The sequence below is a fragment of the Sciurus carolinensis genome, chromosome 10, assembly GCF_902686445.1.
Source record: "Sciurus carolinensis chromosome 10, mSciCar1.2, whole genome shotgun sequence".
Classification (NCBI taxonomy): Eukaryota; Metazoa; Chordata; class Mammalia; order Rodentia; family Sciuridae; genus Sciurus; species Sciurus carolinensis.
The window spans coordinates 51,287,148-51,314,805 of NC_062222.1; the positions used below are offsets into that span (position 1 = coordinate 51,287,148).

Sequence of the window (27,658 nt, forward strand, 5' to 3'; positions counted from 1 at the left end):
ATCAAATTAAAACAATAGTGATTTGACAGGCTGGTTGCGGGTTTCATTGAGTTTACATGTTTCTGAAAGTATTTCCAGTGAGTTCATCTTTACTTTCCTAGTTTCTAATTCCAGTCAATAACTGTCTCACATATATACCCTGATTTCTTATGAGGTTCTCTAGGAAGGTGTATAATTCACTCCTACCAGAACTGGAGACTTAGTTCTTAGGCCATATATAAATGCAAAACTATGTATAGATGTCTCCAAGTTTTGCATCTGTCTGATTTTACTCCTCCATGACTGTTTTCTCATCATTAAAATAGGAAGAGCATCAACCTGTTGTCATAATTAGATGAACTTATGTAAGTAGGACTTTAGCTCAGTACCTCATCCATAATAATCACTCAATAAATGGTTGCTATTATTAGTTTAACTTTATGTAAACATAAAGAATTTTGATTTTCACTTTTGGAATTCAGAGAGTATGTCTCCTTAAAAGAATCAGTGAGAAGAAGTGGAAGAGGTGACTAATGCTATTAAGTTATTAGTGATCAAAAGCAGTTATAAAGGGACAAATGAATCTTTTATATTTTCAGCAGGGCTCTATGGTAGCTCAGTGTGTTTCTTTGAGAAAATATAACACTAATAAAAACTGAACTAACCCCCCCCCCAAATTTCTTACATTTCTTGATTAACAATGCACTTTCATTGTTAAATTGGCAATTTAAGGTAAGGATAAGGAAACCATTGTTTCACTTAGATGGAAATTAAGAAAAATACTAATAGCCAAATAGGTAACAAGCAACTTCATTTACTAGGCACAGAAGTAAGTATCTTAGGAGATTTAACTGTCAATAAGAACTAATATTTACCCTGAGAAAATGTATTCAATGCAATTAGAACAGTCTGGCATGTAGTCAGAGCTCAAACATATAATTCCTTTTTACTCCTTGCGAGAAACTTTTCAGTGTTATGGGAAGATAATGCATATGGAAGATAAAATTCATTACAAAAGAAGGTTTTTAAAAAGTCTTATCATTTGATTTATACCTGCAGGGAATGCTGTAGGAATTTGATTAGTTTATCCTTAAGGAATGCTGCTTAGGAAAGGTAGGATTTTAATGTTTCTCTGTGCCCCCAAATTTGTGAGAGAATGCATAGTAATTAGCATAAGCTTGAAGCTAAATAGCTAGAAAAACACGTTTCAGGACATTGCAGATCAAATCATATTTCTATAAAAAGAATCTGCTGGATATTCAGCTGACAAAAAATCAACCATAAAAGGATAGTTTAATGGATTTCAATCATTATCGATACACAAAATCATAGCGCCAAGTTTATGTGCATTGTTAATCATGTGCTGTAAACCTGGTAAGAGAAAATGTAACAGGAGCATCAGATAAGATGTTTTTCCTTTTCTGATTTTTGAATTGTGATATTTGATTTTTGAGCATCCCTGAAAAAAATGTGGGTTTCTTGAAGCAACTCCTCTATGGGAAGTGCATGCTCTTGTTGGAGAAACAAAATGATACTTCAGAGAAAGAGTTCTGAGAATAGTGAGTGCTTTATAAAGTCACTGAATTCCTTGCTTTTTCTTTAAAAATTTTTTTTATTAGTGTATTATAGTTATCCATAATGTCATACATAATGGGGTTCATTTTGACATATTTGTGAATGCATATAACATAACTTGCCCTATTTTTATCATCAGCACTACTCCTTCCACCTCCTCTCCCCCTGGTTTTCTTCCTCTACTCTACTGGTCTTCCTTCTATTAATTTGATATTTGAATTGGTACATTAAAGTTATACATAAAAGTAGAATTCATTGATATATTCAAACATGTCCATAGTACAGTTTGGTCAATTTCATTGTGTAGTTCCTCCTTTTTCCATCCTCCTCCTTCCCCCTCAATCCCCTTCCTCTACTCTACTGTTCTCCCTTCTATTTTCATGAGGTCTCCCTTTTAAAAATTCCTTATTTTGCTCTAGCTTCTACATGTGAGAGAAAACATTCAACCCTTGACTTTCTGAGTCCAAATGATTCCACTTAACATTATGATCTCCAGTTCCATCCATTTACCAGAAAAAGATATAACTTCATTCTTTTTATGGCTGAATGAAACTCTAATGTATCATATACATACCACATTTTCTTTATCCAATCCTCTATTAAGGACACCTAGACTGGTTCCATAACTTGGCTATTGTGAATTGTGCTGCTATAAACGTTGGTATGCGTCTATCACTATAGTATGCTGACTTTAGTTCTTTTTGATAAATACCAAGGAATGGGATAGCTGTGTCATAAGGTGGGTCCAGGGAAAGAGCTCTGAGGACAGTGAGTGCTTTATAAGGTCACAAATTTCCTTGTTTTTTCTGATATTTAAATTCTGGAAGGAAACATATCCCAACCCAGAGAATTCTTTTGTATATATTTTTATTGATATACTTTAAAACTATAGTCTCTTTTTAAACTTTAAATTATGCTAGTGATGCAGTTGTTTCCTAAACTATTTAAAATCAATTCCTCTTTAAGTATTTTGAAAACTGACATACATTACAGAAGTGAAAATTTTAAGAAAATAAGGATATTCATTAGGGTAAGTGGTTATAAAATAAATCTATAAAATCAGTAGCTTTCTGGTATACTATGTTCTTACATAGAAAATATGAGGGGAAAGTATTTTGTTTACATTTACAAATAAATAAGATCTAATATTTAAAAATAGTCTTGACAGGAAATGTCAGAAACTGGATGAATAAAATCAAAATTCTACAGGATAGCAAAAATGATTTGAGAGGATGACAAAACATTTGAAGAGATGGAGAAATACCTTAGAAAAAGTAAGCATAATTTTTTAAAAGAAGCCAATTTTGTTTGTTTATATACATTATAATATCAAGGAAAATCCCCCTTAGTTGTGGCAAAGAAGATAAAGAACTCAACAAAAACATTCTAGGGCTGGGGTTGTGGCTCAGTGGTAGAGTACTTGCCTAGCATATGTGAGACACTGGGTTTGATCCTCAGCACCACATATAAATAAAATAAAGGTCCACTGACAACTAAAAAAATATTTTAAAAAAAATTCTAAATTTCACTTTAAAGAATAAACCTGTAAGAATAGCTGGAAGAATTCCAGAAAACAAAAATATTTAGAAGGAGGATTGCTTTACCAGGTATAAAATGTATTATAAAATTTCCTGAAATTAAAACAATATGATGTACAACCAGAGAAACAAGTTGCACCCCATTTGATTACAATAAAAAAAAAAATGATACTGATTGAAAATAGCCATTCTTGGACCCAAGTATATTCAGGGATATAGCATGTTAGAAAGTTACCATCTTGAATTGGTGGGGGAAAATGCTTTGGTGAAAAATATTTATGCAACATGTAATCACTTGGGAAAAATGTCGCTCTTGTGGTATACCTTTATGTTGTTCATCCTTATTAAAAGTAAGAAACTTGGGGTTGTAGCTCAGTGGTAGAGCACTTGCCTACCATGTGTGAGGAACTGGATTCAATTCTCAGTACCACATATAAAGAAATAAAATAAAGGTCTGTGAACACCTAAAAAAAATATATATATACAAAATAAACAAAATACAGAGTACACCAGAAAAATTTTGGTAGTCAAGGAAACTAGTGGGACACCAAAATCAGAATAGGAGAACCAACATTAAATTTGAGACATAAAAGTACAAAATGGAATTCTTACTAGTGAGATAATAAAGTTTTTGTTATGATGCCAACTCTCTCAATCTTACTACAATCTTACAATCTTACTACATTGTTTATAGAAATACTTTGTTGTGACGGTGATTCTAATCTTCACTAAAAATCTAAGTATCATTATTACACCAGAATGAATCACATCAGTATTTGTGGACCAATCACTATGGTCAAAGAGATGGACTATGATCATTGATCAGGTATGAATTACATATCTATTCAGAAGCCCCAGGTTGTTTTGACCATTTGAACCACACGGACTGAAAATAGGAAGTGGTTCCAAGAAACATCAGGAGGTTGTTATAGGAGATGGAATAAATATGGGGCAGTAAATTAAGCTTTTGATTTTGAAATAATTATGGATTCATATACAGTTGTAAGAAATAATAGAGATCTTTTGATCCTAGTTTCCCCCAACAGTAATATCTTACAAGAGTACAGGACTATATCAAGCCAGGATATGGACTTTGGTACAATCAAGATACAGAGAATTTCCACCATCACAAGATCTCTTGCTTTTGAGTTTTTAGATGCACACTCATTTCTCCTCTGTCCTTCTTCCATCTGTAACCCCTGGAAACCACCAATCTGTTCTACATTGCTATAATTTTGTTTTCAAATAATGGAATTTACAGTCTATAACCTTTTGGGAATGCTTATATCACTGTGCATGATTCTCCAGAGACTCATGGAGGTTATTGAGTGTACCAATGGTTCTTTTTATTGGGTGTACTGTACTGTGTTTAACCATTTACTGTTGCAGGACATATGGATTGTTTCTGCTTTTTAGCTATTATGGAGCTGCCATAAACATTAATATACATGTTCCTGTGTGAAAATCAGCTTTCATTTCTCTGGAATAAATGTGCAGAGTGAAATATAAGTTGATTTAAATGAAAATTATTTGATCCTAAAGAACTTCTCTTCATTGTTTGAAGAATTCTTCAGTAAAGGCATTGCTCTCTGACATCTGTTGAAGGACTGATTGTAAAGGTGGAATTAGGAAAGCAAAGAGAAAGCATTTGGTATTTCGAATGAACAAATAACTCAAAGAAACACTGTACTTCAATAATTTCCTAAATAATTTGTTATATGGATAAACTAAGGCAATTTTAAACAAACTTCCATGAAGCATAAAGAGTACTTTGGAAATTTTAAGGTATGACAAATGTTAGTTCCCCTGCAGGACTTTTGACTATTCTCTCTAAAATAATAGTTATATGGGTTTGAAATTTCCTTTTCTTTAATTATTACATGCTTCTTCTAAATGCAATTGGTTCAAAAATGATTAAAACAAAATCTCCCCTCCAGAAATGCTTTTAAGTAAAGCTATGATTTAAGATTGGTTTTATATGGAAATCTTTTTGCCCTTTCAGTCTTTCTATAGGAAAGATGGATTCCTTTTTTTCTAAAATTGAAAAGTAGTTGCAGTCTGATAATAAATGTTTTTGAGAAGTAACTTATTATAATAAATAATTATGAATCATATTCTCCTGCAATTGAGTGAAACCAATGTAGAATTTTAAAATGTCTTTGAGCAGAACACATTCCCAATAAGACATGGGTAAGCTGAATGACAAGCTGTATGTAATATGCACCCACTTCCATAAAAAAATTTTATTATAGGATCTCACACCCTTCAAAAAACAGTAAAAGCTGTAACAATGTCAGAGAACCTAAATGATACCCTTAGCAGCACTATTATAATTTAATATTGGTTGAGGTGTGAGCAGTGAGCAAGACTTTCTATAAAACAGCAGGAGAGCTGCTTTCTGTTCTTTAGACAGCCATGTGTATCAAACTAGTATTGAGGTTTTTGTTTCTTTATAAAAACAAATTGCCAGAAGTTGTCATTTGGGAATGGATAGAATAACTGAATTGAAAGTTCAAAATTTGAGTCAACTGTAGCCCTGTACCTTATAGATCAGTCAGTGAATAATTTTTGAATAATTCATAGACCATTTAAACTTAAATAAATGTATTTAAACTAAACAGTTCAACATAATTCATTTTCTAATATTTATTACACCACATGTAAAGCTACATGGAAAATAGAAAAAAAATTAAAATAGGAAAAGTGTGTGGTATTTGCAGCAATGATGAATGTCCAGTGGAACTGTACAATAGGCATGAAGTAAAAGTTATTAGACTATTTTGGCTGCAGGTAACAGAAAACATGACTGACAGTAGTGTAAATATTTAATAGTTTTTTCCCATCTTATAAAGCATGAAGCCAAGAGATAGATGATTGCTGGTATTGCTTCAATTTCTCACAAGGCTGTCAGAGATTTAGGATCCTTCTGGCTTTCCATTCTACCTCTCCTCATTTGCCAGCATTTTCCTCTTCTGCTGGAGACTCTGTGGCTTTAATCTGGCTATTGCAACACCAACATATCCTTGCAAGGAAAAGAGGGAAGGAAAGGTTCTGTCCACTTTTGTCCCTTATATCAGGAAATATGGGGCAACATTCTTGGTTGCAAAGAAGAGTAAAACATGACTATTTGGCAAAGGGAAAGAATTTCTGATTGGTATTTTAAAATCATTGCTTCCTGGAGATGAACACATGATTGACCCATGATTGAGTTCTGAGTAGTGGAAACAGGGAATACTGCTTATTGATGGGCAGAGGAAAATGGACACGATGATGGCAAAGTCTTGAAGGATTTTTTTGGTAGTTGTAGGAGTTTAAGATTTATTAATGCAGTACTCATATAAGTCATCAACTAATAGATTGGGTGCTTGTCATAAACCATAGTATATTTCTACATTTTGATATTATTATGCTTATACAAATATTTGTGATATTCAGTATTTTGTCCTATAAACGATGGGCCTAGTTTTCCACCTAAAGTCAGATCTATTATGGAGTAGTTAATATGGCTTGAGAATTCCATCAAGATCTGGAGATGAAAGTGTCCCCACAACCTGGCAGTACCAAATCCTTCTAACTCATGCTCTTAAGAGGATTGTGACAAGTACATACACACTCAGTGCCTCATGTGTAAATATGAACAAAAATAACAATGAGATGCTCTTGGATGGCCATCTTATCCCTTAGACATTAAATATGCCTGACACTATGATTATGAGGTGAAGAAGGTGGTGTCTGAGCATAACTCAACATAGCCAGACAGGGGCAAGGCCCTCAAAGCCACAATCTGTCAGGATCCTTCTTAGGTCAGGGTGGTTAGCAAAGAAAACTCCAAACATGTCCCAGATCTCCCTCTCATATCAGTTGGCTGCCTGACACAGAGACTGTGGACTCAGTGGATGTCAGATCATCTGTATAGGTCTTCACATGGATCTGTGAGTTGAAGTGCAGAGACCACAGGTTGTAGACATCTCAAAACGATTTTGCTAAATTGGTATATCCACTGATGTCAAGGATTTGAATCATGCATTGGTGGGATCCCTGAGTAAAGTCAGCTCTGGGATGACTCCATCAGGATGGATACAGATCTCTAACTCATTGAAGCAGGTCACCTGAACTTGTTGGACATACTTGGGCAGTTACATACTCTCCAAAAGCTCAGAGATGTTTGTGGGCCACATCCTTCTGTGGTCTGAAGTGGGGCACGTGTTGGATCCAGTGCTCTCTCTCCTCACCTGCTGCAGTAGGACTGAGGGTCATCCAGCCCTTCTGGCCACCGCTGAGGCCCCCACAAGCCTGTGCCACCAGATCTTGGCCACCATGGTCGTCATGTTCCCCCCAGGTAAGCATTTTTATTTATTTAATTTTATTTTGGTACTGGAGGTTGAACTCAGGGATACTTAACCACTGAGTCACATCCCCAACCTTTTAAAAAATTTATTTAGAGACAGGGTCTTGCTAAGTTGCTTAGGGTCTTGCTGAGTTACTGAGGCTGGTTTTGAACTTGCCATCTCCTGTCTCAGCTTCCTGAGCCACTGGGATTACAGGCTTGTGCCATGGTGGCTAGTCCAGGCAAGCATTTTTTTTTTTTTTTTTTTTTTTTTTTACAGAAACTGTTTAAACCCCTAGAATCCTGCAATTTTTAACAAAAGAGAAAACCAAACATGGACACGTAGCTATAGAGTTTTAACTTCCCTCTGTTGACTCAATGAACTATTCAATTCTATGCTTTTAGGTACTGCATGACAGAGTAAAACAATATGACCTCATTTTACTGGGATTTGTAGATTTAGAAGAAGCTCAGTTGAATTCCAGAATGTAATACAGGGAATTAAGAATATTTTTTCTATGAGGAACAATGTTTACCTGTGCTTATTTTCTTTCATGGATTTGATGCTACTTCCCACTAAAAGGTTGCCATAATATTTATAATTCCACCACATGGGCTACTTTTGTTTTAAAGAGCACTGGATTCATTTTTTAAAAGTCCTTTATATAACATTCAGATTCATTTTGACATAATTGAAAATCGTGGAATGTAATTTGTTCTAATTCAGTCCCAAGTATGACTTCTTTCCCTCCTCTCCTCCCTCCCCCTTTTCCCTCCCCTCTACTCTACCCATTTTTCTGCTTTACTTATTTTTTTTTTAAGTTGATGCCTTGTGGTTATACATCGCAATGAGATTCATTGTGGTATATTCATGTATGTACATAAGGAAGTTAGGTCCACTGTTTTTCCCTTATCCTGTCCCTCCTCCCTCCCCTTCAGTCCCCTGCATCTAGTCAGTCTACTGATCTTCTATTTTGATGAATCCCCCCACCTTTTATTTTTTTTCCCTGTTTTGGACTAGCCTCCCTACGTTAAAGAAAGCATCTTACCTTTGACTTTCTGGGTCTGGCTTATTTCACTTAGCCAGTTCCATCCATATATCAGCAAATGCCATAATTTAATTCTTTATGGAGTATGATTAATACCCCATTGTGTATATATACCACATTTTCTTTATCCATTCACCTGTTGATAGACACACCTAGGTTGGTTTCATAGCTTGGTTATTATGAATTGACGCAGTAGATTCTACAAGGTGGGTGTTGACCCATTAGAATTATAAACATGGCAAGGATTTTCAAATCACATTTGTATTCAAGTAGGTAAAAGTGGAATCCTTGAAATAGAATTAGTGATGACCATGTGAGAAAGAAGGTGGCAGCAGCCTTCCTAGGAATGTGTTTGGGACTTTGCTCTCAGGAATTTGCGTATTGTTTACAGCAAAGAAGGAGAAGCACCTTGCTTATAGGTGGAAGAGTCTTGGATTAGGATTTCATAATATGATAGAGAATACTGATGAGCTATCCACCTTGAATAATAAATGTACACAGTAAACTCAGGGTAAAAATAACATTTATGGGATTTTCTAAGCTGCTTGACATGACATGTTCTAACATACTTTTAAGCTTGTCTACCTTCAAATACCTTTTGAATAGCAAATCTCTATACAACTGAGGCTATTTTGGGTGGCTGATTATAGAAGTAATGTATGCCCTTCCTATCATATGTCTAAATCAGCTAAACAGAAACAAGATGGTTTTTCGTGACAGGATTAATATTTGGAGATTTTGCCAGTTGTCCAGGTGAAGGCATTCTTAGCTTCCAGGCTCTTAGAATTTGCCTTTTTTTTTTTTGTTGGGGTGGGTTTCAGACTTGATTTACAGGAAAACAGAGCAGATCTGGTTCCCTCCAGATTATTATTTGCTAGCTGATGTATTTAAGAAGCTGAGTGAGAAGCTCAGGGAGGTGTGTGTGTAGGAATAATTTTAGCTGTCACAGGTAGCTTCTTGTTTTGTTAGGCTTGTTGAATCTCCTTATAGAAAACAGCCGCGTCCTGTTTTTCAGGTTTTTTTTAAATCCTTTTTTCAGTGCTTTCCAGACTACACTAGCTATTATTTTCCTGTGTGTCAACATGCCTTCTCTCTCGAGCGTGGCCAACACGGCTGCCTCCCTCCAAAGCAATCCAGCCCCCGAAGGGCAAATATTTTGGTCATCATTTATGTGGGTAATTACAGGTATTCCTTCTGTAATTTATTAAATTATAGGAAGTTTAATTTTTCTTAGTTGTGGATTTTGATCACAACAGAAAACTGTCTCACTCGCTCCAGTGCCTTGCTCTCAAATCTGCTGTAGTATCTGAATATTTGACTTTAAATTGAAGCTCAATTTTTTTCCCCATCACCATAATGTGAGTGGATGGTGGATGGAGTGGAAGAATTTAAACTTGACATAGGAATGAGGATCCATCTAACAATTTTTAGTGTGGCTGAAGGTTGTTGTTAAAACCTCTTTCCCACCATTGGGATTTAGAAACTGACTAGTAGTTTACTGCAGGTCTTAAAAAATATATTTATTTATTGTGAGAATAAGGATTAGGCTATTTTCCCACCTTTTCCTCCAGAGAGCAAGTTTATAAACAAAATGTTTTGGGCAAATACAATTAAATGTAAATAAAGAAGTAAGTGGTATATTTTAGTTATGCTTCACTCTAGAAATAAGTTTTTTCTTTAATGATGACAACAATGCATTTTTCTTCTTTTGATTAATTCACACATTTTGTTACCAGAACATTTTCTGCATAGAAGAGGTTAAACTGAAACATTAGATGATTCTAGGGAAGTCAATGTAAAATTGAATATGCTACTTTAGCCATAGTTTAAATGCAGACTGTGCGTAGGTATGTGTTTAAACTTACCATGTGAGGAGTAAACAGTAAGCAGTGTTTGCCAATACCTTTTTTCTTTTTTCTTTTTTTTTTTTTGAGTAGAGTAAAATAAACCTTCACCATGGGAAAAAAAGAAAAAGAGATTTGAAATCCATAAAGGGTTCACCTAGACCCTGGTATGACCAACTTGAATTAACTCACTAAGATCACCTCCTATTGTCCATCTTCCTGAGTGGTAACTATCATGGAAGTTACTGGAAAGGCAGCTTGGGGTGCCAGGGACAGTGGAGTCCCTATGACTGGCTCTTCTTGGAGTTCTGTCATATACAGACCATCATGGATCTGTGCTGTGGCAATCACTACTCAAAGCCATAGATTTCTTTTTGGTGTATTTATATAAATATATATGTCATATAGACTGAATGTTTGTGTCTTCCCCAAATTTGTATGTTGGGACTCTGATTTCCAATGTGAGGGTGTTTGGAGATGGGTCGTTGGGGCAGGAATTAAGTTATGAGGTTGAAAGAGCTAGAATGGGTTAGTGTCTTTATAGGAAGAGACCAGAGAGTTTTTCTTTCTTTCTTTGCTCTCCACCATGTGCACATATAAGACTATAAACCAGAAGGGGGCCCCTTACCAAAATCCGACCATACTTGCACCCTGATCTTGGATTTTTGGATGTCAGAACAGTGAGAATAAAATTTTTGGGTACTTAGGCTTCCCAGTATATTGGATTTTAATACAGAAACTCAAACTGAGTAAAACAATATAATTTTGTAACTGGATACACTCATGCAAATGCTCTGGATTCAGGCATCCAAGATAGAGGCAACCAAATGACTCTACCTGTCATATCATTGGTACTCAGAGCTTAAATCCTGTTAGAAAAAAGTTGGGCAACCTACTTACATAGATGTTTCATAGGAATGGAGGGACGTCCTAGAAAAAACTTCAACCTTAAGACACTTTTCCTATTTAGTATAAAAGTTATTAAAACCTGTAAGATGTACTTGGGATAATGCTAACCAAGTCAGATGTCAATGAGGTGCAAAGAAATGTTGATGTGTGATGAAGAAAATATGAAGATGGTGTGACTAAGTGGAACCAGTGGATGGGAAAACCTGTAAAGGGAAGGTTTGTTTTGGTTCTGCAAGGAACTTTACTCTGCACCCTAACATTGTAATAATCACTTTGCTTAATGGAAGTGGGTATATGAGTGAATCTAAAGAATTCCAACTTGGGGAATTGAACTCAGTTTGATAATAGATTATATTTTCTTATAGTCTGAGCTGTGAATCTGGGGCCAGCCAGAGTAGGTATCTCAATTTGAGTCTACCTTTGTGCTTCCCATTGGCTTTAGTGGTAGCCATAGTGGTGAGTAAAGATGTCAGAGACCCCTGAGTATGTGATCCATTCAGAGGCACCTTGGAATTACAGCAGGCACAGACACCAAGTCTCTAGCATGAAATATCACACAACCACATGGAAAGAGGTCTGGAACAACAATTATGGAGAATGTGTAGTTTTGAATCTCTTGATAAAATGAGAGTAACCAATGTTAATCCTTTGAACAGAATAAACATTGCAGGAATAGTTAAATAAACTGGGGTGAAGAATTAAAAAAACAGACTGGAAAACTTGGAGCTTTACTTTGCAATTTTACTGTAGAGGGACACTGTTTATATCTGAAGCTGAGGAAGAAGAAGCCACCAGTTAGATTCATACTAATTGATCATTTGTAAAACCTTATGTTGGGGGAATTTCAGAATTGAGTTTGAATAGCTTTATAGTAGTGCATCCTATGGATATGAGGAGATATATTTTTTAAGGTTCTCAATAGCCAACAAATGGGAAAAAAATCACCTCATAAGAGTCTAGTCAGAAAGATATGATGAATTCAGGGTGCATAATGAATAGTATATAGGCCAGGAGTCAGAGACCTATGTTCAAATCTTGATTCTCTTATTGTGTGATTTCAAATCAAGTTATTTAAGCATTTGAATTATTCAAATTGTTTAAATTTTCTGAACCTCAATTTTTTCCTCTGTAAAATAGTGATAATCATATCTGCTTTGTAGTATGCCTGTGAGGATTAAATAAGATAATGAGTATTAAGGACTCTAAGTGAGAACAGGAAACCAATGTAAGGCAGCTATTGTAATAGAAATGCTGACAAATTAATTCTTCAGCTTCTCATATCAGGAGGTTTTAAAATTATGCTATTAATGTGGCAGTGAGATGAGGCACTGTTTTTTTTTGTTTTTGTTTTTTTTTTTTTTTTTTTTGATGAGGATTTTTAATGGCACTTCCTGTTTTTTAAAAAATGCCCAAAGGAAAAAGAAGAACTGAAAACAGCCTCCTCTGCGATACCATCTTTCTCCAAGTACCATTGCATAATTGTTGGTTGGCAGTATTGCATTGGCCTAAAAAAACACTTACTATAGAAATGCAACTAGATAAAGTACTTTAAGTAAACAAATAGCTTTCACAACTCTCAGAAATCCATGTAATAGCATAATAAAATTTTTTATAATAACATTTTAATTTTGTTTTTAAAAAATGTTTTTACATATAGTCTTCTTTTTAAGCTAGGTTCCCAATTTAAAGCAGAAAAGATATTTAAAGCAACTATTGAGAATGAACCTCTAAGGATAAGGATTTTTATGGTTCTTAGAACAAAGATGGCCCTTGGGTTGGCCTCTGTGAGTTCGTTCATATCATAGAGAATGTTTTCTATGCTGGGTTTTGTGATTGTTTATTGTTCGAAGGGAAAGTGGATTTAGAATTTGGATTACTGAATAGTGTATTTTTATGGAGTACTAGTAGTATTTGTTTCAAAATGTCACTTAATACATTTAAAAACTATATAAGCATAATTATCTTCCTGTTGGAAAATTTAGAAGACAGATAAAAAAGAAGAGAGATAACTACTCTTTTCAAATTGCATCTGCACCCATATATACATACAAGCAAAAACACAATAATGTATTTGTAATTTACATTTTTCAACCAAAAAATGTATTTTGATATGTACATGTAATTTTTATTTTAAGACCTACACAGATTTCCATTATGTGAATAAATTATAATTATCTAATCTTCTATCATAAACTTTTTACCTTTGTATTGATTTTTGCCAACTATAAGTAATATTTCTATAAACATTTTTGTGACAAATCTTTGCATACATCTATGACTTTGTTTCAATGAAATTGTGGGTCAAATGTGATATGCAAAACTCTTAGAAGTGTTAGCTGCCAATTGCAAATAGCTGTACAAAAGGAAAGTTACAAAGTGTCATTTCTTCCTTAAGTGATTCAGTGTATATTTTCCCAATTACACAACACTGCTTATTATTTCTTTTAAGAATATTTAATAAAATACAACTTTTGTTTTTCCTGATCAATTGTGTGACTGATCATATTTTCCTATATTGTCTGTTACTACCTAGTGAAGGTATTCCATATGACTGTGCAGATGTTAAAGTCTAGTGGATTGAATATAGAAAAATGTATATGTTACTTCCTTTCCTGCTTTTATCAAGTTAAGGCTTCCCATTCCCCAGCTCCTCTTTGAACAGCATCTCACACAATTCTTTAAGTGAAGTATTCATATTTTTAAATTATAAGGAACTGAAAATTGATTTCACTTGGAAGTTCAAGTGGTAGATCAAGTCCATGATTTATGTTGTTTAGAAAAGGGCTTGCTGAAATTCAGAATTCCATAAACATATATCACCTCACATTATTTTTGTACCTTTCATCTATAGATCAGGTGGTGCTAAAGAGAGTAAATGTAAATATTATTATTCATCATTCAGAACCCTCGAATGAGGAATGGAAAGGGCCTTTCAATTCCTGGTGCAACAACCTAGTCAGTTCATAGAGAAGAAATTCAGACTTCATGAGGCAACTCAGTGCAATGAAAAGGTTTTCTAATTTAGACTCAGATACCCAGGTTTGAATCCTGATTCTACCACTCACAAACGTGAATAGAAGAAAAATGCACTTAATTATTTGGAGCTTTAGTTTTGTCACCTCTCAAGCACATTAATGCTGGCAGGTTCATTGGATGTTGTGAGTCAGTTTCTCTTCTGTCCTTTAATGGCTTGTCACTTGTGTTAATAGGATGGAGCTGATTAGAGCCCTTAGCCCCTGGATGTTCACCATATACTCTATTCACTATTTCCTGGTTCCTTTCCTAGTCAAGAATTTTGATGCATGCCATATTAAGGCACATCATTTTAGTTAAAAATGGACTGGGTTGGAAAAAAGTTGTGATGAATACTTATTTGGTCAATTCAATGTGCTGCTGACTAGCTAAAGATCACCAGGAACACAACTATAGTTGAAGAAGTTAAACTTATTACTAGAAATAGTGAAAGTAGACTACCCACCATTGGTGATGTGAAGGGTTTTAGAAAGAGGATGTCTGAAAGGATGGGTGTAGTTGATTCTGAGGGAGGATTAAAGAAATGGCTTTGCTCTGAATTGGATGCTTTCAGGAATCAGGATAGCTCTGATTTAAACATTTATAAGGTGGCAGAAGTAAAGCCAGGCAGAAGGCAAAGTTGGGAGAGAAGCAGTAGTTCCTCAAATCAGCCACGGTCCTTAGATGTTTGGTAATTTTGTGGTGGTACAATAACCATGTCTTTTTGCTCAGACAAGATGCTGGAGTGGGTTTGTCATTTTTCTCACTTCATTATGTTCACCGATATTCTTGATTTGGAAACCTGTTTATGTTCAACAGGAGATCTCCTATTTGTGAAAGCTGGGTTAATTCTTGGTGTTAGTCAACTTTTTGTCTTTGTGACAAAATACCTGAGAAAATCAACATAAAGGAGGAAAGGTTTATTTGGCTCATGGTTTCAGAGGTTCCAGTTTACAGTTGCCTGGCTCTGTTGCTTTGAACATGTGGCAGCACATTGAATCCTTGTGTGAGCTGCTCGCCTCATGGTGGCCAGAAAGCAAAAAGAGAAAGGGGCCCGAATCCCCAGATCCCCTCCAAGGACTTTCACCAATGACCTAACTTATTTCCATTAAGTCCAACCTCCTAGAGGTTTCTCCCCACTCTTGATAGGTATCATGGGTTGGTGACCAGGCCTTTAGTACATGGGCTTTGTGTGGACATTTCAGATTCAAAGTACAAAACTCTTCAAAACATCAGTGCCTGGTTATGAATATCTGACCAATGTCTGGATGTCAGAAGCTACCTTTGCTTTTTTTCTTTGTATCTCCTCTCTCTGGCCATCTCTCAACCTCTCAGAGTGACTCTGTAACAAAACTATGGCCAAAAAGACATAAACCATATTTCTGGAACTTCCTGATAAAACTTTTACTTTTGCATATTGGCAATTCCCTTTATGCCTGCGGCATCCTCTGACTGCCTGTTGGAAAAGGGATGTAATTGTAGAAATTGTAACAGCTTTGTTGTAATTGTGAAAACAAGGTCAAGGAGATCTCAGACCCTTGCATCACTGATCTGCTGAACAAGCCATGCACTGCTAACTCTGGGCTTCTCATTATGGAAGAAAAAGACTCCCTAGTTTTTTTAAAGTCACTATAGTCAGACTTTCTGTTCATTACCTGTAGCTAAAAGCACTCCTAAAACTTTAGGTATTCATGTTCATTATTTGCTAAAGTGGGTACTCTTCTGGCAGCTAAAAATTTCATGGCAGCTCAGACCATCTTTATTTGGGGATAGAACTTGGCAATTACCCTTCCCCATTTTATGAAATTAGGCTCATGTTAGGTGAATGAATTACTCTACTTTCTGCTTCATAAATTTTGTCATTACTATTTCATTCAGATGCAATTGCTTCCTGGGATTCTGAAGTCTACATGAAAAAAAAAAAAACAATTTTAGAAACCTTCCAGATTAAGTTTAGCAGAAGTGTGGGCACATTTATGGACTCTTTTAGAAGGGTGGATAATATATCTATAAGTAATTGCTGAATAATTGTAACTTCCCCATTGCAATGGTCCCTATCCCCATTGTGATTTGTTAAGCTTGACAATGGATTGGTTGGTTCTAATGGTTATTGACTCAGAGGTGAAAAGAACTCCCGTTCTCCTAGGGGGATAATTCCCTGGTTACTCAGTACCACTGTGGTTAGAAGGTTAGACTCCACAGTACAGAATCAATGCCCACTGGAAGTTGATAATGTGTTGGTAGGTAAGGATGAGGACAATAGATAATTACCTTAATATTCAGCATGAGGAAAACAAAACCACAGGGAAAGCAGGAATCCAATGCATGTCAGAGGCTGGATGAAGTTCCTGATAAAAGATAAAAGGTTCAGAAAAACTTAATTTATTGGCAGCTGGGATTTGTACATTAAAAATCATGTACCTGTAGCCAGAATAAATTTTACTGTATCTATCACTGATAATTATTGTATAAGCCTTTCTTTATAAAATTTCCTCTGCCCTTTTGGGAGTAAAATAATTGTTGTTCCAGAAATGCTTGAAAATATATTAAAATTGGGCACTGTTGAATGGTTTAACCTCTATAAAAGTGGCAGGAATCTTATAAAATATTCTCTACAGCCAGGTGGGGTGGTGCATGCCTGTAATCTTAGCTACTTGGGAGGCTGAGGCAGGGGGAATCCAAGTTTGAGGGCAGCCTCAGAAACTTAGCAAGACCCTGTCTCAAAATAAGATTTTAAAAAAGGGGTTGGGTGTGTAGTTCAGAGGTAGAGCACTTGCCTGGAATGCAGGAAGCCCTGAGTTCAATCCTAATACTACCAAAAAAACCAACCAACCAACCCTATGAATAGTAAGTTATTTAGCAGATCACAATTCATAAATAACAAATATATTACTGTCCACAGTAGTTAACAAAAGATATTCAGATTTAAGAATATTTAATTTATGGGAAAGATTTGTGTCCATGTAATTAAGTTGGCTATGAATCTTGCATGGAACACTTGTCTGCTAGCTTATGAAAAAAACCAGTGCCCTTTTTCAAGAAAAACTTAAAAGTAATTATAGTAAAGTAGTATACAATGTAAATTTTATATCTTAAACTTGAAATGTTTATGAAAGGGCTGATTTTTCTTCATTTGTTATAGGCAAATTAAATAAACACTTTGAAGATTCATATAAACTCTATGTTGAAGTTATGGGTATTCTATATCTTTACACATTTAGGAAACTGCAGAGATTTGGCTAATGAGGGAAAATGCACAATCTTTATTTTGTAGCAATATTCAATGTAATTTTCACTTTTCCTATTTTCCTTCTCGTTTTGTGTTTTTCTGAGTGGTTTGCTCTTTGAAACAGACAGGAGATCTGTGCTGGAAAGATAATGCAAAGGAGGGTTAGAAACTCATCCATTTTCATTTGGGGGTTTTATGTAACTATCAATCTTCCTGCAGAATTGTTCTGTTTAAGTACACGTTTGAACTTTTTGAGAAAATAAATGAATGAAATAAAAACTCTCAACCTTTATCTGAGAGGAAGTGTACTAGGAACTTCTTTGTGAACCTGTTAAAAGTCATAATGAGGGCAAGGAAAGGGCCAGTGGCAATTCAATAAAATAAATACCAAGTGGGATGTTTTAAACTTTGTAATGAAAAGTAGAAGAGGGAATCTAGAAGTTGTATGCCAGGCAATGCCTGCATGATCTAACTGCAAGCAAACTATTTAACTTCATCTCTGCATTTTTGTCAGAAAAAAAAAAGGAAATCCCCTAAGAGTTCTAATATAATTAATTCATAAAAAATTCTAATTCCATAGTGTTCCATGGCTCTTCTTAGGATCATCCCAGCCACCGTGTAACTTTCTCTCCTCCCTACTCCTGGTCTACCTGGAAAATTCCTACTTTTCCCTAAGAGTTATCTCAAACATGAGTCCAGAGAAGTAAGTTCAGTATTTCTTCCTTCTTTGGCAGAGAGGAAGACTATATTTTGCACTTTCTTTTTGGTTAGTTATGATCAGTCTGATTAATTTTTGGTTAATGGAAGTTATGTATGCCTTTCTAGAACTTGCCCATGAAACACTTCCTACACAATTCTCTATGTTTTTTCTTTTCTCTCATATGCTGGTTGGATGCAGAGGGATTAATCAGTTTTCTGAATGATTCTAACTGCAGGTAGGATTAAGCCAAAGTTCTAGGGTAGGGGTCAGTGAAGTCATTTTTAAATTCTGTTTGTTTGGTTTTTTTGTTGTTGTTGTTTTTGTTTGTTTTGTTTTTTGAATTCAGAGGGCAAGATAGTAAATATTTCAGGCTTTGACTTTGAAAGTAATACAATCTCTGTTGGGACTACTTAATTCTATTGCATTGGGAGAGCAGCCATGGCAACATGTAAGCAAACGGCTGGGCTGTATTCCAATAAGACTTTATTTAAGAAACACAGTAAGCTGGTATTTACCTTCAGGCCAAAGTCTGATGATCTTCTCTCTATAACAGGTATTCTCGAACTTTTTTTCTCAGAACTCCTTTATCCTTTTAAAACTATTGAAGCTCACAAAAAGCTTTTATGTGTTTTATGTGTTATATTTAGCAAAAATTATAATAATAAAATTAAACTGAGAAATTTTAAAAAATTAATGAGTCAAAAATAATATATTCATTATGCTAACATCAGTAACATTTTTATTATAATAGCATTTGCAAAAAATGAAAAGAATGCATGGTTTTATATTTTTTCAAAACCTCTTATTGCATATCTGAATAGAAGACATCTACAATCAAGACCCATACTCCTTCGAAAGAACATTTTAATAATCTTTTCAGATAACTGCGGATAGTCCACAATTCTATATCCCAACTTAACAAATGATAGCTTCTTTCTTTCCTTCTTTCTTTTCTTTCTTTTTCAGTGCTGAAGATTTAGCCCAGGACCTAAGCACATGCTCTTCTACTGAGTACAGATCCCAAGTGATAATTTCTTAAAATTTCATGGCAATGTGAAATTCAAAACCACATCAATGAACCCTTCACATTCTATTACATTAAAATCCATTGACTTATTTGCATTTTAAATAAAGCTTTTACCTATGTATGATTTTGTTATGTCTTACATTGGTTACTTGGAAGATACTGTTTTAATGAGTTATACTATTGCACATTTCATTATATAAAATTTTTTTAAATCACATTTGTTAATATTGCCATTGATCTCATAAAAAAAAAAACTCTTTAAGTATTCAGAAGCTGTCAAGCTCATGGTGGTGTCTACAAGTTTTCCAAATTCTAATTTTTACTTGAAAGCTTAGATTTTATCTTTGGCAACAAATACTACAAGGTTGTTTGCCTTCAAGTGACAGGCTCACTTCATTTATTTTCAAGAAAGCAACTGCCAAATACCCAAGTCTGAATAACCATATTTTGTTTATCACTTGTTCTTTCAAGTAAAAATGGTTCTCTATGAAAAAGAGATGATTCAGTTTGCAACTCAAACAATCGCACATTGCTTTTCCTCAAGGCAACCATTGTACTTGGGTATGCATCCCAAGTGCTGTATGTCTTCTTTCCTTTTGGTCTAATAGAGCAGTTAAAAGATCTATACTCAAGTGTTGAGATTAGTAAAGTGAACTCTGTTACTGTTTTATCAGAGTCTTCTTAAGTTCAACTTGTTTTCATGTTTTCCCTGATAAGTGGATGATGATATATAATGGGGTTGGGGTTGTGGGAGGTGAGAGAAAAATGGAGGAACTTTAGATTATGTAGTGGGAAATGAAAGGGACAGGGGTATGAAAAATAGTGGAATGAGAGAGACATTATTACCCTGTGTACGTGTATGATTACACAAATGGTATGAATTTACACCATGCACAACCATAGAAACGATGTGCCCATTTGTGTACGATGAATCAAAATGCAGTCTGTAAAAAATAAAAAAAATTAAAAATTAAAAAAAAAAAAGTATCTGAGAACATGATGATGAAATGATCCAATAGACATTTTCAGTGATCAATACAATCATACAATTGGTGATACTACCTTGATTTGTGCTAAAGCACCAACAGCTCCTGTTATGACATGAGTACAAATGCAAAAATAGTTAAAAAACAAAAAAGGCCAATAACCTCTTAGTGTTATTATGAAAATAATTTTGATCTCATAAATCTACTAAAGGGGTTTTGGGATTTACTGGGTTTTGCAGATCACATTATGAGGATCGTTACTTTAAAAGATGTATTTTAAAAGAATCAGTGCGTAAGTGTGTGACAGTTATTGATGGCTTCTTTTGGTAAGGTGTTTCCAGGAAGAAATGATCTCAGAAATAATTGACCATTTTCCAGGTTGAATAGAAAACAACAGAAAGAGTCCAAAGACTTTTAGAGAAAAATGGTTGAAAATTCAGCTGATTCCAGATCCCAAATGAATATGTAAAGGACCCAGAACGAATTTTAGTTGAACAACATGACTTGGTTCTATGGCAAAGATAAGATTAGGGGAGGAAAAGAGGTGGAAAGGGGAAGAGAAGAATAAAAATGCCTGAGAATTTACATGGAAGCAATACAACATGAGCTGAACAAATTTTTGAAGATCTTGTATTGTGAAAAAATTCAAAATATCAAATTGAACATCTTTGACTCCTTGATCTGTAAAATTATCTGTTAGTTTTAAAATGTTTGAATTTACTTATTTCAACTCTGGCAAAAGGCAATAAATACACAATAAGAACCCCTAAAGGAAAGAGCTGAGGACAAAGGAATTATTCAGAGAGAATTAAAATTTAATCAAGTGACTCTGATCCTCCTCAGGGTAGAGGACTTCCAAAATGATTTCAGAATTGCCGTGGACTAGTGAACATTGTGTTCTAGCATTCCCCTTTTTGAATGGGAGTTTTAATGGTAGCTATCCTCTTCCTGTCCCAGCATTGTATAGAGATCAAGCCTGTAGTCAAACTTCACCCTCTGTCCTCTCAACTGCCTTTCAGGTGAGACCAAGGTCTAATGGGGCACTCCATGCACTCAGGTGGTCGCTAGATGGAAAATACCTGATCATTAGAGTGGAGCAAATTCTGTTCACAGACAGCTCTAGATGGTGACATGAGCAAGGAATAAATCTTTGTGCTAAGTCATTAATATTTTTCTTGCAACATTTATTATAAACATCCTTTGTTATAATGCACAATCTGAATAATGTAGAGGCTGGTCTCATGATCTACATATGAGGACTGAATTACAGCAGTGGAAGAAATAATCACGTATTTAGAAGTAGGGTCAGTAAACCATCATAGGCTGTTCGGATGTGAGAGCAGCATGAGGGAGAACAGGAGTTTGGAATGTATTCTAGCTTTCCATCTAGGATCAGGGTAGGTGTAAACTGTGGAAGGCACTCGGAACAGCCCAGTTAAGTTGTCTAATAGGAGCAATATGCAGGCTAAAATTTGGGATGGAGGCCTGACAGGGAGGCATTATAGGATTATTAGATTATAGGTGATGGTCGATGATATGGGGAAGGAACAGGGGTAGGTGAAATTTTGTTGGAAAAACAGTTTGGAAAGAGAAGAGCATAAGGTCATTGACAGCAGAAAGTCTCAAAAAAGAGTGATAATGAACACTCAGGAAGAAAAATGTCATAAAAGGATAGATCACAGAAACCTAAAAAGACACTTCAAAGAATAATGAAATGGTAGAGTCAAATATGGTAAAGAGGTCAAATATGATGAGTAAATATTCAGTTTGAAAAGCTAGAGTGTTGGTATTCTTCACCTAGATAATTTCAAGGGAGCATTGACATAAAGTTTAGATCATCGTGTGATGCGTCTTTCACATCACAGAAAAACAGAAGCATTAAATCTTGACCATTGTCAAAAGTAAATGTTGGTACTTGGTTTTGAACTTTTGCCTATCCTATATCACAACTCACAATGTTTCACTCTTTCTGAATCTGAAAAGCTCAATTTACTAAGATGTAGATTCAGATAGAATTTTTATTATAATAATACAGGTAAAATAGAAGGTTTATTGAAATCAGTATCAATATTTACTGATAGGAAAGAAGGTATAGAGAAGTGACTATTGTTCTATTTTTCTGAAAGAGAATCTCTCTCTCTCTCCTCTCACTCACTTTTCACTCTTTCTCCTTACCTGCCTCTCTCCATCTCCCTCTTCTCTCTCCCTCTTTATTTGTCAGACTTCTGTCACTATAACAAATACCCAAGGTAATCAATTTATAAAGATAAAAGGTTTATTTTCACTCATTGTATTAGAGGTTTCAGTCTGATTGGCTTACTTCATTACTCCTGGACCTGTGATGAGGCAATATATCATGGCAGAAATGTGTGGTCACTAACCTCATGGCTGGGAAGCTAATAAGAGAGCCAGAAGGGAGCCAAGGGTCCTATTGTCCCCTTTAAGGGTATACCATGGTATATGCCATGAAGACCTCCTGCTAGGCTCCCCCGCCTCTTAAAGGGTCCAATACCTCCCACATCCTGGGGACTAACCTTTTAACACATGGGCCTTGGAGGAATATTTAAGATCAAAATTATAACATCCACCCTCCTTTTTTTTTTTTTTTTTTTAAAGCTGATCGTACTGATAATATCAAACTAGGAGTTAACTTTTATAATGAATGGGTATTAGTGTAATATTTTTTAAAGTAAGGTTATTTTAGTTTTTGAACACAGGATGTATCAACCTTCTAAAATAACTTCTTTCTAAAGCTATAATCTTTAAATTGGCTGATAGAACTTTTTTCTCTTATAAAACTTAATTGGCAAGATCAAAGGCAAGAAGAGTTTAACAGTCACCTTTATATATACCAGATGCCTTGTTAGCAATTCAGTATTTTAAGTATCATGCCAAAAAACCAAAAACAGAGCCAAATGTTTTAAGAGATTCAGTCTATGATTCTTTTTTCCTTAACAAACATAAAGGTTGATGTTACCTTAAATGCTGTCACAGAGCACTATTTCAAAATAAGCTCTTTAGCAAATTAAAATGACAGACATGTAGAAACCTGAAGAAGCATTTACTCTTGTGAGTCAAGGCGTCTGCAAGTCTTGTGTAGGATACAGCTTATTTTTCAGTTCATACAATGAAATGAAGGAAAGTAATTGGCATCGTTTAAATCCATTATTCATTAAATTTTCATCATTTTGTATAAAGGAATCTTGCTTGTTATGTATTGACTTTCTAATCTGGAATCTTGCTAAAATTTTTTCATTTAGATGTGCTATTTTTAGTACTAGAAGACCTCCCAACTTGGGACTCAGCACTTTCATTTTAGGGAATATAAAAGAATATGTGCAGTCAGCATTATTAGACATAGACCTTGATACTGTCCTACTTTAGCTGCAATTTTTGATGGCACAATTCAGTGTTATTTGTCCCCTTTGCATTTCTATAGCAACTATTTCTGTAGAAGTTACATATTTTGGTTGATTCTCTAGTTGAGCAGGAAGGATATGTTGTATTGAAGAGGAATTGAGAAATGAATTGTATGCAAATCAACTTTTAAATGCCCTCTATCCTGAACACACATGTATATACACATTTTCATGTTCAATTTTATAGACATACTTACATTATCTTATAACATGGTAGCAGATCTTACAGAATCTCCTCTTAAAAATTGAGACGAAACCATTTAAAAAGAAAAAAAAATTCCTAGTACCATCCTAAAAAAAAAAAAAAAGAAAAAAGAAAAAAAAACATGTTACAGAAGTTGTACATGTGGATTTTTGTGTAAAATAAATAGAAAAATGTAGTTATCACATACCAGTTATATGTGATATAAGACCTAGAGTAATAGGATATGTTTCTCATTTTAAGAGACACTGTTTTGCAATGCACACTGTCACACAGGAGAAAGTTAAAGAAAATAGAAAAATTATTTTAAAAAACTGAGCTTTTCTTTCTAAACCAAGGTTATTTCTTTAGCAATTAGAAAACATTTTGTCTGATTTTTCTCATCAAGACTTAAATTTATCCTATTCTAACAATCATTTCAGAAGATCCCAAAACTGAAATGAAATTGAGTATCTGCAGAGGTGTAGATGTCTAGTGAATCTTTTTCATAATCTCTTTTTTGGTAAAAGGGCCGTATACAACTTCTGACACTCTCTTCTCGAATGTCAGGTGTGTTTAACACATCTTACAAAGATAATAGAAAATTTACAGTTGATTTTAAGTCTTGTAGTTTTAAAAATTTTAACAATAAATATGTTACCTTTTCATGTTCAGGTGAAAGTTTTCATTTTTGAAATTAGAATAGTTGCTGTTTTTGATGACCATAAAATTATAGACAGTAAAGTCAAATAAAACAAATATTTGGTAAGTTCATAATACTGATTTCATTCATTTATTAATTAAACAAGTATAAACTATTTATTCGGTGACAAGGTAGGGTACTAGATGCTAGCCCCTCAGTACTTTCAGAAACTTTCAGGACTAATTCTTATTGTGGCTGGGAAGAAAGACCATTTGGCACATATGCTGAGTAAAAGGGAAAAAAGCAAACAAAGCAAATAGTTTATGCCAATGAATTACAAAAAACCAGTATTTAACTGGGTAGAGACCAAAGGTTGTTAGAACCATTGGCTCCCGCTCTCTGAAAAGACCCAAAAAGTCAAATTGACCTCTTAATGATGATGAGTTGAATATCAAGGTTCAGTGGTTCCTGATGCAACTTCAAATATTCAGATGTCTGTCCAATATTTTAGGTACAGCTTGTTCTATTACTGTTGTTTAGAAACAAGTGAAATGTGACATGCTGTAGAACATTCAGGTTCTATTTTTATCATCTTTAATGAATGAAAATATTCCAAATTTTAAACACATTCCCTTAATTTCATATGAGGTTAGAATGCATAATACTCATTATCTATGAGTCATGGTTGATAACAAGAAGTCAGTATTGAGAATTCAGAACTGAAGAGACAGAAAACAAGATCACTACAGGCTGTGATGCACTTTGTGAAAGGAGGAAATGGGCGATATGAATGACAGTCATGGGTGGAGGGGGGCGGTGGTGGTGGCAGGGGAGGCCAAGGAAGGTCTCTCTAAGGAGTGAGATCTGAAGGACAAGAAGTCATGGAAAGAACCAGGACAGGGTCTATTAGATGGAATTGAATAGAAACTACAGATCTGAGGTGAAAGGAACCTGTTGATTAGAAGGAGAGAGTAGCTTAAGCTCTCACAGGAATGATCTTTCTGACTTGGATTTTTGCATGTCAAGCAGACAGTGCCCTGCTACTAAGCAGGAGAGCCCCGCTCAAGCCGCAGTGACTGACCATCCCCCACCACCCCTCTCACCCTAGGTTTATTTCCTACTCACTCTTCGTGTCTGCTGCCGTGGTCTAGGTGCTCTGCTCTGTTCTCCTCACTCCGGAACCCAAACTGACAGAGCAGTTTTGGTTAGAGCAAAAAAAGAAAGCATGGAAAATTGCACACAGGCTCTTAAAACTTGCACACACGTCACTTCCACTCGCGTTTCATTGGCCAAAGCAGTGATTTATCTCAAAACAGCAAGGAAGTATAATCTTCCAGTGTGCCTGTGCCTGGAAGGCAGGTAGAACTGAAAATATTGACCATCAGAACTAATATCTCCTACAGAGGTCAGTCATTAGGCAACCTGGAATTGTATGCATGAGAGGTGTGTGTGTGTGTGTGTGTGTGCGTGTGTGTGTACATGTGCGCGCGCAGTTATGTTCATGTCTCCAGAGACAGAATCCATTGTCTTAATCAGATTCTCAAGGGATTTGTGAAACAACAATTAAAAACCACTAGACCAGTTGAAAACTGTCATGTAAACAGATAATTACTATACAAAGCAATTTGCAGACTGAGCAAGAGGCTAAAATAATTAAAGAATTGTGTTTCTGTGGGTGTGTGGAGGGTGATAAGATAAAAGTCAAGCAAATGTGCAGACTAGAAGGTAGAAGCCAGAGTGCCGAGAGTAGGGGTTAATGGCACCAGTTTGTGAGGGAAACTGATGCAATGACATCTCAGCAGCTGCCTGAGGAGATGGGGCTGGATATTCTACAGAAGTGTTAGCTTTAGGGATTAGAAAAGAGCACTCTTCCAGTTTAGGAGAAAAGGAGGGAGAGGTAGGTCTCGTGGGTCAATCGGCTAATTGAGGACAGGAGAGGAGCTCTGTGATACATGAACCAGATCATCTGTGAGAATGAGAAGACCGGAGAGCATGAGACAGTTTGAAACCGCTATAAGGCATATCTGAAATGGCGCTGACTGGAGACAAGTAAAAGGACTGCCAGTAGCAGGGAGGGCCTTCCAGCTGATGTTGGAGAACAGATTTGTCAGAATGCCAGTAAATTGGGGTTATGAGTTTCTTTTTCCCTTCTCCCCACCCAGTTGCCTGGAAGCATGAGCTGAGAAAGTTAATGGTTGGACTGATCAGGGCGGGGCATTGGCAGGGCAGGTGCAACCTGTTTTACTGATAATCTCAGGTTCAAGAGTCCCAGAACAAACAAAAATAACTAATTTCACTTTTATTTAAAAAAAATAATAAGTCGGGGTGTGGCTCAGTGGTAGAGCACTTGCCTACCATATAAGTGGCCCTGGGTTCAATTCCCAGAACACAGGAAAAACAAAAAATAATGGCAAGAAGTACTGTGTAGTTATAACCCATCGGTTTGTGTGTGTGAGTTGCAGTTTTTGTTCCCTTTACAACTTGTCTTCATTTTGAGGTTATAACTGATACAACCAATAGTAATATGGTTAAGGGTGAGATGCATGGCATATTTTTGCTTAAGTGACGTTAATCATGATTCTGTCACGTGAGTTTTTTTCTAGTTCTCAATTTTATTGAGATTCATTTTATAACTAAGTGTCAATATTTGTGTATATATATATATATATATACAACTTGAAATTTGATACACATATATATTCTGAAATAAATGTAACTATCCATATCAGGATGGCACTTGAGGGTAAACATTCAGATTTTATATGTTCCTAATACTGCCTTATTCTACCAGTAAAATTTGACAGAAGAAAGGTAAAAGGAAAAAAAATTAAACTCTAAAAATATAATTACATATTCAGAAGCAGAGTTGCTTAGCTAAGCATCTTGCTATTAATTAGTATGTTGTAAATTTTGCTGCCTTGGCTGATACTAAGACGTGGTATTTAGAGGAACCATTAAAAGAAGACAAAAGAGAAACATCTGGAGTAGCTCGGCTCCAATGCAGACCGCAGGCTGAAATAGCATTGTATTGCATTTTTCTGTTCCCAATTGCCTGCCAAATCTCTGAATTCCCCCCATTTCGGTGAAATTACATCATAAGCATTTGATAAAAATGGTGTTGCTCTTCATAAAGACTGCATATGCATACTGAAGGCAAACACAGCTCTTGTCAGTAATTCTGGTTTACTAAATGATGTTCCTTGAAATCTGTCATTTCTCCTTCTCCAGAATGGGGGTTTT

General features: G+C 35.3%; 2 long non-coding RNA genes and 1 pseudogene across 3 annotated transcripts in view; all 3 read right to left on the bottom strand.

The window, feature by feature from the left end:
• The window catches only part of LOC124994539 (uncharacterized), a 40,185-nt gene extending 13,979 nt beyond the window's left edge, over nucleotides 1–26,206 (bottom strand). Inside the window, exons 1-4 of one of the 2 annotated variants that reach the window (XR_007110517.1) lie at nucleotides 25,544–26,206; nucleotides 23,792–23,885; nucleotides 16,505–16,581; nucleotides 15,130–16,139 (exon numbers count right to left, since the gene is read on the bottom strand). This is a non-coding gene — a long non-coding RNA (uncharacterized LOC124994539). Of the gene's footprint in view, nucleotides 1–15,129; nucleotides 16,140–16,504; nucleotides 16,582–23,791; nucleotides 23,886–25,543 lie in introns of those variants that run through there. The other variant, XR_007110516.1, reaches the window with a different exon arrangement.
• LOC124994540 (uncharacterized) lies at nucleotides 5,900–8,524 on the bottom strand. The gene is made up of 2 exons (XR_007110518.1): nucleotides 8,469–8,524; nucleotides 5,900–6,114 (listed from the first exon to the last, which is right to left on the bottom strand). It is a non-coding gene; the product is annotated as an uncharacterized LOC124994540 (long non-coding RNA).
• Nucleotides 6,124–7,546, bottom strand: LOC124994538 (NADH dehydrogenase [ubiquinone] iron-sulfur protein 3, mitochondrial-like; annotated as a pseudogene).
• Nucleotides 26,207–27,658: the final 1,452 nt, after the last annotated feature.